Genomic DNA, 12,749 nt, shown 5'->3' with positions numbered 1-12,749 from the left:
TGCCACACACAGGTTGGCCACCACTGCCCTAGATCCAGTCATCTCTGACAAGGCCTACTATGAGCATGTCAGCCTGAGGCAGGGGCCAGGTTAAAGAACACACAGGTGCAAGATATCAGCAACAAGAGCAGGCAGCGTGAAGTAGGGCAGAGAGTACAGGAGAGCCACCTGTGTCTTTACGTATAATTCTTAGCCAGGTTGTTATCTCAGATTACACTGTTACGTAGTGCTTGCCTCGGGTAAGTCATAGTTACATAAGTACATCCCACTATGCACCTGTGCTAGACAAGCAGGCCATGTCCTCAGGTGTCCTCAGGTGCCCTTGAGCTTTGCAGCAGTCTAAGTGGTTCCCCGCAGAGCATGTGAAGCTTTGAGGAGATAGCTAAATACAATCCATGACCACATGTATCTCGAAAAGTATGCCACTGTGTTTCCTTGAAATTCAAAAATATCCTCTTATGGGTTTGTTCAATATTTTGGGGTCATTTGGTGTATATAGTTTAGGAACCTGTCTTAATGTTTTAGAGCATTTACAAAAAAATCCAATTCCAGTTCATATGTGGTTTCCCTGTGGAAAATAGCTAAATGAAATTGCTGTGATTGCACAGTGAAAAGAAAAACCCACAAACTGGGAAAAAATCTTAGTGAACTGTTCCTCAGACAAAGGACTTCTGTTTAAAACATATAAAGAATTAAAAAAATCAGACCCCAAAATTCAGAGATCCAATCCAAAAATGGGCGTCTGAGATGAATACACACTTCTCAGATGAAATACAAATGGCAAATAGATACATGGAAAAATGTTCATCATCATTACACATTAGAGAAACGCAAATTATAACCACACTGAGATTCCATCTCACTCCAGAAAGAATGGCCAGGATCAAGAAAACCACCAACAACAAATGCTGGAGAGGCTGTGGGGAAAAAGGAACTCTCCTGCACTGTTGGTAGGAGTGTAGACTGGTGCAACCATTGTGGAGGTCAGTCTGGAGATTTCTCAAAAAGCTGGGATTAGAAGTCCCATTTGTTCCAGCTATTCCACTTCTAGGCATATTCCCAGAAGAACTGAAAGCATCACACCATAGTGATATATGTGCACCCATGTTTATAGCAGCAAAATTTGTAATAGCCAGATCTTGGAAAGAACCTAAGTGTCCCTCGACTGAGGAATGGATAAAAAAGTTGTGGTATTTTTATACAATGGAGGACTACTCAGCTATAAAGAATGATCACACTGAGATATTTATAAATAAATGGGCACAGCTTGAGACCATACTCATAAGTGAAATAAATCAAACTCACATGTATAAATACTGAATAGTTTCCCTAGTGTAAGAAATGATAAGAATACATAAAAGTATGTGGTAATCAATTCCCCATTATATTGCTTTGAAGCCTTATAATGTTTTCACTCATTAATTGGAATGGTTTTATTCTGGGTTGTTTGATTTTATTGTCTATGATAGTATGAACAGCTATTTTGAAGAAAACATGACATCATAATAGCTAGTGCTGATTTAATATCATCTTGTTTTGAAGTCCCACCAAACTGTTCTTCTGTCTCCATTGGTTTTATCATGTTATATCATACTGGATTTTATTATATGCGATAGTATAAACAAAAATTTTTATAGGCAAAGAGAATATAGAAACCATTGTTCGTTTTCTGTGAGCTGGTTCTAAATACCCTGTAATACTTTCATCCTCTTGAATGGTTTCACACTGTCTTGATATGTTTGATGCTATAGTATACAAAGTTATACTCAAATATTTCAAGGAAAGAGACACTATGGTAACTACTATTATGTCAGGTTTTCTGGTGATGAAACACTATGTTGCTTAAATTATTCTGTTCTGACCTGTGTTAAGTTGTTATGTCCTCTTTTATTTTAATCTCCCCCCTTTTTTTCATTTTTTTCAAAATTAATTTATATATATTTTTTTTAATTAAGGGAAAAATAAATTAAAAAATAGCGGGACATATTATAGTAACTTTTTTGTTTTCCTGTTAACTTGATTTGAAGCCCTTTATTGCTCTCACCATCTTGTTTTGACTGATTTTACTCTATTCTGTTTTGTTTGTTAGTATCAAGTTTGAGGGTATAGACCACTACTTTGAAGGCAATAAGATTCACTATGATACCCATTCTGGTTTGACTATCATCTTCTTTTGAAGTCCTGTAAGGTCTCCAATGTTTAGGTTTCATTGGTTTTGTTCTGTACTGCTTTGTTCAATTTTCTTATACCTGATGATATAGGCAACTCTTTTTAAGATAGCAAGAGGAATTATGTTAACCATTGTTGATCACCTGGTATTCTGTGTTTATATCGTGTACTGTGTCCATCCTTCTGTTTTGACTGACTCTGTTTTGTTTTGTCACATTTGGTTTTATTCTCTTCAAAAAAAAGTAATAAGAACTGTGAGAGTAATAAAACCCAAAATGTGTAATTGTTATTGTAAAAAAGAAAGGAAAAGAAAGTGCTCTAAAGGATACAACTGCAAGTGTGTTTAGTTGTGTAAGATAGATGACCATATCACTAAGTTTTTGTTGGGTCATTAAACAGAACTGTTTGCAGTCTCACTGTTTGAATGTCCACTTTGTATGCTTTAATTCTGTAATTTGAACAGCTATTTCTAAGATGACAATATGTAATCTATGGACTAGTGATTTCTTACTGTTTTTTTTTTTGAAATTCTATATTACTTGTACCCTTTTACTGTTTTGTTTTTTTCTCTTTAAATAAAAATTAAAAAAAGAAATTGCCGTGATTTCATATCTCTGTAGAAAATGAAATAATTATTGTATCAATATAAATAGATTTCAGAAACATGAGGTTAGGTGAAGGAAAAAAGCGGATTGTCAAATGATGTATACAAAATAACAGTATTTATTTAAACTTTATATCTGATACAAATGTACAATAAGGCAAAAATGAGGACATATATTTTGGGATAAAAGTTATCTCTTAGGAGGAAAATGAATGGAACTAAAAGAATAAAGAAGACTCAGATTTTACATATAAGATTTTATTATTAAAGTATGTAAAGAAGACACTATCTAGTGTTGACATTTATTATTTCTGGGTAATGGGCCATAAGTGTTTCTTATTTAATTCTTTGTACTCTTCTAAATTTAAAATTTTAGAAACCCAGAAAGAATTAAGCAAAAATTAAAAGACATAGATCAAATATTACTTTTCATTAATGCATATGTATAGGTCTTTTAACATTTACTTTGTGTCACAGAATAATTCTTAATTTTTTCTGCAGGGCAGAAATATGAAGTGATACCTATTCTGCTGTGTTAAAAAAAATTATAGCAGCTGTACTTTATGACATCAGCTTCTTTCTGAACTCGGTGAGACTTAGGTGTGACTTTTACAACTAATTAGTTCCAGAAGATCAGTTTAAACTTTCATTCATATTCAGCACATTATCATGTTGAAAAATATTTGTTTATATTTTTAAAATTTCAACATCATATACATTCAATCAACGTTTTTGGAATCAAACTTATTCATACTTCAGTCAGAATTTTAACAATTGAACAACAGAAAAATTTTAGGCACAGGCATGTAGCAGTTTTATAATGTAGCTTGTAATGTGTACTATTTCTAAAACATGATACTGATTTTAAAATGTAATACTTTTATATGGTTCAACCTGGGGCTAGAGCTGTTGCTCAGTGGTAGTGTAAACTCGGCATACACAAGGTCCTGGTTTGATCCCTAGAACTGAAAACTGAACAGTCAGAAACAAAGATGTTAAAACTGATGGGCAATGAGAAATAATGCTCCATTAAATACTCGATTCTCTGTCACTCAATTCTCTTCTTAGACAACCAATGTGACCAGCTTTTCTATGTTTAGAATAGAGGCATTCTCGTGTCCCCGCAGAGAACCACGACCATGGGCCGGAGGAAAAGACATCACACACCACCACCCTCGCCACCCCGACTCACTGCAGGCCTGGACAAAGGGAGCCCTGCCCCCTGGGGTGCCATGCCCCGTTGGGGAGCCAGCCACTGAGGCTGGAGAAGAGCTGTGCCTCCTGCCAAGAGACCACTGCCTGTGGCCTGGAGAGGACGCCACGCCCCTGGGGTTCCACAGTCATCAGGGAAACATTGATGAGCAGCCGCCCAGGCCTCTGCCACCCTGGGAACCTGGGATTGGAGGAGCCCAGGTACCTAGCCCAGTCCCCTGCATCATGGGACGAACAGCCAATGCAAGTCAGCACTCTGGACTCAGCAACCTGCCAGTTCGCAAGAACACAGGAAAATGTCAAGACCAAGGAGCAGCCTGCAATCTCAGACTTGCAGCCTAACCAGAACAAATCCAGACAACACAGACACAAAAGAAATCAAAAGAAATTAGCAGTCACACAGCTGAAATTTCTGAAATGATAGCAACTGAAATAAATAACAGTGCTTATATTGTTTGATTAATGTTGCATGCCTATATCTCACCCAGAACAAGTTCAGGAGACACAGTTAGAGAGGAAATTAGAAGCCACACACCTGAAATTTCTGACATAATGGCAACTGAAGTAAAGAAACAACTTAGTGCTTGTGCGGTTTGATTGACTTTGCATGCCTCTGTCTGGTGGTCTGAGTATCTATTTAGAGGAAAACAATGTGCATTACAGTGACTATGGGTGACTTTCTGCTGTCTTGTTTTTGAAATCCAATATTGTTCCCATTGTTTTGTTTTGTTTCATTGTTTTGTTTTATTCTCTTTAAAATAAAAAAGAGGCATTCTATACACACAGAAGTACACAGATAGTATATATACAGTATTAACAGTCTCTGACTTATAATGGTTCAACTCTTTATGTTTGACTTTATGATGTTGTGAAAGCAATTTGAATTTTGAATGTGAATCTTTACCCAAGATAACAAGATGCCACTGATATTCTTTGGCAATGCTGAGTGCTGGCAATGGGCTGCAGCTTCTAGTCAGCCCCACATTAACAGGGTAAACTACCAATAGTGTGCTGTGCTGCTAAGCAACATGTTTGGTAGGTTAGGTATAAAAACATTCTTGGTAGCAAGAGTAAAGTTCATCGACAGAAGAAAGAAATATAAAGCCACTCTGAGGAGCAGAAGCCCCAGAGTGGGATAACCCAAAATGTATTTTTGATTTATTGATATTTTCAGGTTATGACAGGTTTTTCAGATGTAACCCTATGTAAGTTGGGGAGTATCTATCTATAAATAAATATGCAAATCTGTTTATGTAAATAGCAGATACGCATCATACTGCTATTTCTCAATATGGGACCCTTTTAAACTGTAAATCGTTGTGATGCGCTTTTTACCTCCAAACCCTGAAGCTGTTTCCTGTTACACAGATGAATCGTCTGCGTCTTTACAAGGCCCTGTGTTGGTTTGCCTCCCAGGATCTCTCTCACCTTTTTCCTGTTCTTTCTGGCTCATCCTGCCCAGTCTTCCGGGCTTCTCCACACTCTTCTCAGACAAGCTTCTGCCCGAGGGCCTTTTATAGCTCCCTCTAAAGGGAATCTCTCTTCTCAGATACTCTTGGCTAGTTCCTCACCCCTTTCAAACCTTTGCTCAAATTTCACCTTCCGTGGTCCAACTGGGCTGTATTATTTAATAGTCATATCATCTTCGTACTCATGATTGACTCTACTTCCTTATGTGCCCATAGAATTTACCAGTTTATAATACATTGTACAATGTTTATATTTGTTTTTGGGTGACTTTCTGAAATGATAGCAACTGAAATAAATAAACAACTTAGAGCTTATATTGTTTAATGTTGCATAAGGTAAGCTTCCTTTTGGTTGAGGTCCTTGCCTATTTTATTTATTGATATATCCCAAGAGTCTATAATGATGCCTGACACAAACCAGATATTTGCTGAATACATGAATGAATAAATTATACTTTGCACAGGTATCATTCTGGACCTTGACTTTTCATTAGATGGTATATTCTTTGAATACATGTATTTTGCAAATCTTGGAAATTTATTACCAGCACATACACTTATTTCATCCTTTTAAAAAAACTTATGTCATTGTAAAGCTGTATTATAATTTACATAAACAACTGTATTTAGATTGTTTCTTTTTTAATAAATCTATTTTGTTTTTTAAAAATCATACCATAATTACAATTTGGTCCATATGTTATCTTGTATGTTCAAGAATATAGAATAAATTTCTAAAGTAGAATTGTGTGTCAAAAGGTCTATTTTTTATGTTTAATTTTTAAAAAATTTTAATTTTTTGATATTGGGGATCAAACTCAAGGTTTCTCGCTTTCCAGGCAGGTTCTTTACTGTTGTGCAATATCCCCAGCCCCCATATTTTTAATTTTAAAAGATATTCTCAAATATAATGTCATAAAATTTCTACTAATTTATGTTCTCTTCAGCAATATGAGTATTTTTATACTTTTGCCATGTTTTATGATTTTATTATTTTTACCAATCTCATAAAAAGTGACTTTTCAGTGTGGTTTTAATTCAGTGTAGTTATGTTGAATAATTAGAAAATATTTTATATATGTCAATTATGTTTAATTTTTTTATACTTTCTGTTTACATTTTAGCTACTTTCCTATGGAATTATTGATCTGTTTTGTATTGATTCTTAGAAGTTCCTTGTATAGTGCAGAAATTAGTCCCTTGTCTCTAACAAGAGATGGAGATATTTTTCTGTGTTTTGTGGTTTGTCTTTTCACCTTGTCTGTGCTTTTAGCCTAGCAGAATTTAAAAAATTCTTTTTTATAAAGCTGAATTTATCTATTTTTTTATTAACAGTTTCCTCCCCAGGCTTCATGCTAAACATAGAAGGCTTTCTTCAGTCTGATTTCTTTAACAATTCTCAGGTAGCTTCTCACATTTTTGCAGCTTCCTTTTTACTTATAAACTTTTGATCCACTTGTAATATATTTTGTAATTTTTATCTTAAAGAGAATGAAACCCAGCAAAATAAAACAGAACAAACCCAATCAAAACAAGATAATATGACCCAGAATTTCAAAACAAGATAATAGGAAATCAGCAATGATTACCATATTGCCTCTTGTCTTCAAAATATCTACCATAACTTCAGACATAGTAAAATCAAGCAAAACAGAACAGGATAGAACCAGCAAAAACAATGAATGTAATACAGGAATTCAAAACAAGATCATAGTAAATGCAAAATGGCTATCACTAAATGTATCTATAAGTGTGTAAGATAGATGACCATATTACCAAATTTTTGTTGGGTCATTGAACAGAATGGTTTGCATTGTCAATGTTTGAGTGTCTATCCACTTTTTATGCTTTGACATTGTAACTTGAACAACTATTTCTAAGATACAATATGTAATGTATCAACTAACAATTCCTTAGTGTTAATTTTTTTGTTCAATTCTGTATTATTTTATCCTTCTTTTCTATTTTGCTTTCTTTCTTTCTTTAAATAAAAAAATGGCTATCGTAATATATCTCATCTTCAAAATAGCTGCCCTTGCCATCAGATACAACAAAATCAAACAAGACAAACAGAATAAACCCAACCAAAAAACAATGAGAATGACACAGGATTTTGAAACAAGATAATAGGGAATTAACAATGGCCACCACCTTCAGAAGGAGATTCCTCATAGATGCCATTTTGCATATTGTTGTTCTCTGAATAGACGATCAGACTACCAGCTTTAGGCCTGCAAAGTAAGTGAGCCACGAAACACTCCAAACATAAAGTTGTATTGTTACTTCATTAGCTATCCTCTCAGCCTGAGTTTCTGCAGATCAGCTGGTTGCTTATGGAGCGGGGAGGGTGCAGGAAGGACGCTGGTTCCTCTTGTCTGTGAGCCCACGTGCCGGAAGGCGCTGACCTCTGCTTCTCCTCCCAGCAGCCCACGCTGTTCATAGGAGGCGCTTGGCTTCTTGTTGGTTTCTTGGTCTTCTTCACCACAGTCCACAAGTGGCAGCACTTACAGGAGAGGGCTAAGGTCTGGTTCTCCTCCCAGTGGCCTGCACGTGGTGCCGACTTGCAGAAGGGCTTGAATTCTTACTGGCTTCTTGTTCTCCTGCCCTGCGGTGCACAAATGGTGCCAACTCACAGGAAAGCACTGGCATCTCATCCACCTGTAATGTACTATGAAAGAGTATTCAACAATTTCTGCCCTCAGTGAGTATTTGGTTGCTCCCAGTTGCTAATTGAATAAGGAATCTTTTTTTGTGCTACTTTTAAATGCCATCTTTGCCATATGTTAAATTAATAAATGCATGAGTGCTCTTAAATATATGTCTGAAAATCCTATTTTGTCATTGATTCTTGTGTCTATTCAAGCCTCAGTGTGTAGTGACAATGCTAGTGCCCCATAATTATTTTATTGTCAGAATTTAATCTTGCTAATTATGTTTCCAAATTTAGGATCAGTGTGTCTATTACTTTTCAAAAAACAAAACCAGTATCAGTAATAGCCGCAAAGGTAATAACAACCTTATGGTATATTTAAAAGCTGCTGTTTTTACACTCTTCAGTTCTGATCTCAGGTATTTCCTTACTTTAATCACTGAAGATTTTTTTCTGGTCTTTGAGTTAGTCCTTTCTAGTTTTCTTTCTGCAGCTGCTAGCTTAATCTTACTTCTGTCACTGGCTTAGACTGCTGCTCTGGGCTCTGCGCCTCAGCAGCTCTGCTCTCCTTCCATTCAATCTTTTCCTCCTCATCCAGTCATGCTCTGGCATCATTTATGATAGTTTGCTCAAAAGCATAATTATAATGGACTTACCAGAATAAACCTTCTACTAGCTCTTTGCAGGCACAGACTTTATAATCTTGAGACAACCTTGCATTAATTTCAATTCAAACTGTGTTTTGTGATTCTGACCTTTAAGCTTTATAAGTGTAGTTTCCACTTGAGTTCTAGATTTAGACAAATAACTTTTTATGCAACAATATAGGTGATGTGCATATTCTATCTTGCAGCTTTTCCTTCTTTAGCAATGTATTTAATGCTATAATCAACAAATATAGTCCACAGAGCAAGAGGGAAAAAGAACCTCAGTAAAACAATCCATGCATTAAATGTCAGAAGAATTTTATGACATTAATTTTTAAAAGCTAAAATAAAAGTTCTAACTACAATATACTTTTTAAAAAAGCTGCAGGCATTAACTGTAATTCACAGATATATATGAATATGTTAAAAGATGGAAGAATCCAAATATGATAAAATTAGTACATTTAAAAGATTAGAATACATGTCTATATTAGAAATACAAAATTGTATAAGTCTTATCTTCTTTTTGTAGTAAAGAAAATTACTAGCATTTAGAATACTCTTTCCCAGGTACTATGATTTCTATTGAATCACCTTGACTCTGAGGGGCAGGCATGACTATTATTCCCATTTTATAAATAAAGAAACGTGAGACTTAGTAAGCAATTTGTGCACAATCAGACACTTGCCAGCTGGTAGACGGTGATTCCTACTTAGGTAGCCTGATCTTAGAGCATTCTATTGCCACTAGGCATAAGTGAGGGGCTGGAATTAGAACAGTTAAGTAATTTATTCCTAGTCAATTATGAAAGTCTTTTAAAATAGGCTTCATTAGGTATGATAAATATAAAATAAAATTCAGAAGTACTATTAGACTTGCCTTGATAATATGAAAATGTATTATGAAAATAGGACATTTCTAATATCCAAGAAAATTTCCATTCCATGCCCCTTCACAAGCAATTTTATACACATACCCTTAGTTCTTGGCAATGTCTAGTCTGTTGTCATAAATGCTCTTCTAAAAATTTTAAAATTTGAATCACAAGATAGTAGTTTCTTGAGGGTGAGTTTTTAAAACTTACATAATACTTTTGGAATATTTGTGTGGCTACACACACCAGACATTTACTTTTTTACTGTTGAGTAATATTCCACTCCATGAGTATGCCAAACTTGTTTATCTATTCATCAATTTATGGGCATTTGGGATATTTACAATGCAAGGAATTGTAAATCAAGGTGCTATAAGCATTTTGCATATTTGTGTTTTTTTGATAATTTATAAAATAAGAAATTCATAAAATAATGAGACAGCACCAAAAGTTAATTCACTGTGTATTGTTATCTTTGTGTGTATGTGTGTATCATGGTTTATGTCTGTGGCCCCCAGGCCTCATGAATTTGCATTGTGCATTTGTGATGGTTCATTGTCTAGTGCTTGGATTGATGGTGTCAATGCTCCACCCACATAGGGGTGGAGCCAAGATGTAATGTAATGGCAGGAAGAAGGTGTGTTTGCTCTCTTTTGCTGGTTCCTGCCTTGCTGTTTGCAGCCGCCATGACCCGTGGCTCTGCCATGCCACCCTGTCTTGGAGCCAACTGAGTATGGACTGAAACCCCAAAACTGTAAGAAAAAAACCTTTCCTTTCCCAACTTTGGGCATCAGGTATTTTGTCTCAGCAACGAGTAAAATGTAACTAAGACATCTGGTTTATGCAACTGTATTGAAGAAAAATAAATCAGTTACTAGCAGGGCTATTGGTTGATCACTCATCATTGACAACCTGCATCATTTACTCAGTGCTATATTAAACAGTGTATTGGAAGACAGATTAACTAGTAGCTCCAAGCCTCCTAACAATTTAAATGAAAATTACAAAATGTTTTGAGACCCTATTTTGGAATACAAAGGTTGTTTCAAGTTCCAATTTTCATTCTCTGTAGAATAAGAACAGGTCATTCCTTTACTGACATGCATAAAATACATCCCATTTTCTGTTCTGCTGATGCTGTAATTCAGTACCAATTCTCCAGCCACATCAGTACGAGCATAAGTATGTCACGTAACCGCAAATCTCTAACAGGGAAGGGCTAACAAGCACGAATGCTGCTAGAATGCTGCTGTTTCCTCGCCGTGACAACCGAGCATCCATCTGCCCGCCTCAGATGGCTTCTGCAGCAGTTGGAGCTGTGAGGAACGGTTTAGTCGCATAACCAGGTTACAGTGAAGACACTGGCCACATAATACACATGCTCCATTTAAAAAAAAATTCTAAATCTTGTGCAACTGTTCTCTTGTAATTTACAGTTTCTAAAAGCAGTTATTATCCAAAGCTGGAAGAACTTAAGTCTTCTCAGATGAGCATGTGAATGAGTGGAGGAAAGTAAACAAAAAATAAAATTAAAAAAGATGAGGTCTGATAGGGAAACAGCTGGATAAGAAAATCAAAAAAGGAACAGTAATTTAGTTTATTCCAGCTATAATGCAGGTTATTCTGATTTAAGGTAGCATCACATGGCATACTTCTGAGTGCACCTCGAGATACTCTGTTGTACCCGTCTCTGTCTGTTTCATAGATCCCTGCAGTCTCTGGCACCAGGGTCATCTGGGTTTGGACCACATAGCACTGAACAAATGGATAAAAGAACTTTATAAATAGTTAACGCAGAAGACCACCGTGATCTTAGAATATCGAGACAAATGCTGCCGTTACTGTTAATATTTGGATGATAAATTCTTGTTGTAAATGCAGCCTTAGGTGGTTTGAAGGTGTAGTCTGCAGGAAAATGAATTGTCAAAAAGAATACACTGCTTTGAGATGGGCTGTCATTGGGTCCTGTAATTGTGGCCTGCCGGTGAAACATACCATCCCCAACGGGGCCTGCACAACACTGTGCTGGAGGGTCACAGGCCACATCACTAAGTTCCCTATGAATCGCTTCAGCACCGCGGTCCGTGCTGTCGCGGCCCTCGGTGTCTGTGTGTGCTGGGTCCCGGGGCTCAGGCAGGGCCCTTGACTAGGCCCACCCGAGGTCACCTGGGCGGGTCGTGGGCCAGGGAGGGCAGACCTGTATCGTTATCTTCAAAGCACTAACTGTGCATACAAGACATAGAACAAACATTCACTCTTATAAAAAAGAAACATAATAGCACAAAATAAATGGATTCAACTTGAAAACAATATTAAGTGAAATAAATTCAACACAAGATTAAATCTCACTTGAGAAGTTAATCACCAAATTCTCTAGCCTGTTTTAAAAACATTTTAATGTGTATGTTAGTTTCATTTATACTACTAATTTCTCTTAGTTCACTGAAAAGAAAGTACTGTCCTTTTATTTTAATGTAAATATTAAAATAATATTGCCTCTGAATCATATGGCAAGTGATACAAAAAAGATGCTTGGTGAAAAGCACCATGATAGTAGGAAATCACCTTTCATTAACTGGTCAGAAGAGCCTAAAAGTCATATTGATACAAATAACAACTTTTTAGTCTTCTATTTCAATAACCTCGTATTTATTTCACCTCCCATTTGTAAACAAATAAGGTACTAAATAATTTTATTGGTTACTCAGAAATTAAGGGATAAAATGCAAAACAAAGTGTCATATTTCCAAGCAGAGCATACCCAACTTAGTCTCCCTGGAAATAGTGACAGCAATCCTCAGGATTTTCTTTTCTATTTCCAGATGCCTTTTCAAAAGAGGCTGAGATCTCATAGACCAATTCAGGAATGAAGTTATCAACGACCTGAAGCTAGAAGTATGTAGAATAGTTAGAGAAATGCTAAGCACCACCCAGGAAAAAACAGATGGTGGAATGGAAGAACAGAAAAAGAGGGGAGAATTGCTTGATGGAGAAAACAGAGAAAGCATTGAGTATGTGAAGCAGGTTCAAAGGGACTATCAAGAAATTAAGAAGTCTATCCAAGACTGGCATAACAGCTTGAAAGAAACTAAGGACAGACTATCTGAACTGGAGGGCAGACTT

At 36.1% G+C, this 12,749-nt stretch overlaps 1 pseudogene; it reads right to left on the bottom strand.

Annotated features, from left to right (window-relative positions):
- Window positions 1–2,871: 2,871 nt before the first annotated feature.
- On the bottom strand, window positions 2,872–12,477 carry LOC134472132 (ubiquitin-conjugating enzyme E2 D3-like; annotated as a pseudogene).
- Window positions 12,478–12,749: the final 272 nt, after the last annotated feature.

Source organism: Cavia porcellus, unplaced genomic scaffold (genome assembly GCF_034190915.1).
Source record: "Cavia porcellus strain 051 isolate PalLab524CR breed Dunkin Hartley unplaced genomic scaffold, mCavPor4.1 scaffold_22, whole genome shotgun sequence".
Classification (NCBI taxonomy): domain Eukaryota; kingdom Metazoa; phylum Chordata; class Mammalia; order Rodentia; family Caviidae; genus Cavia; species Cavia porcellus.
This window is presented reverse-complemented; position numbering and strand designations above follow the sequence as displayed.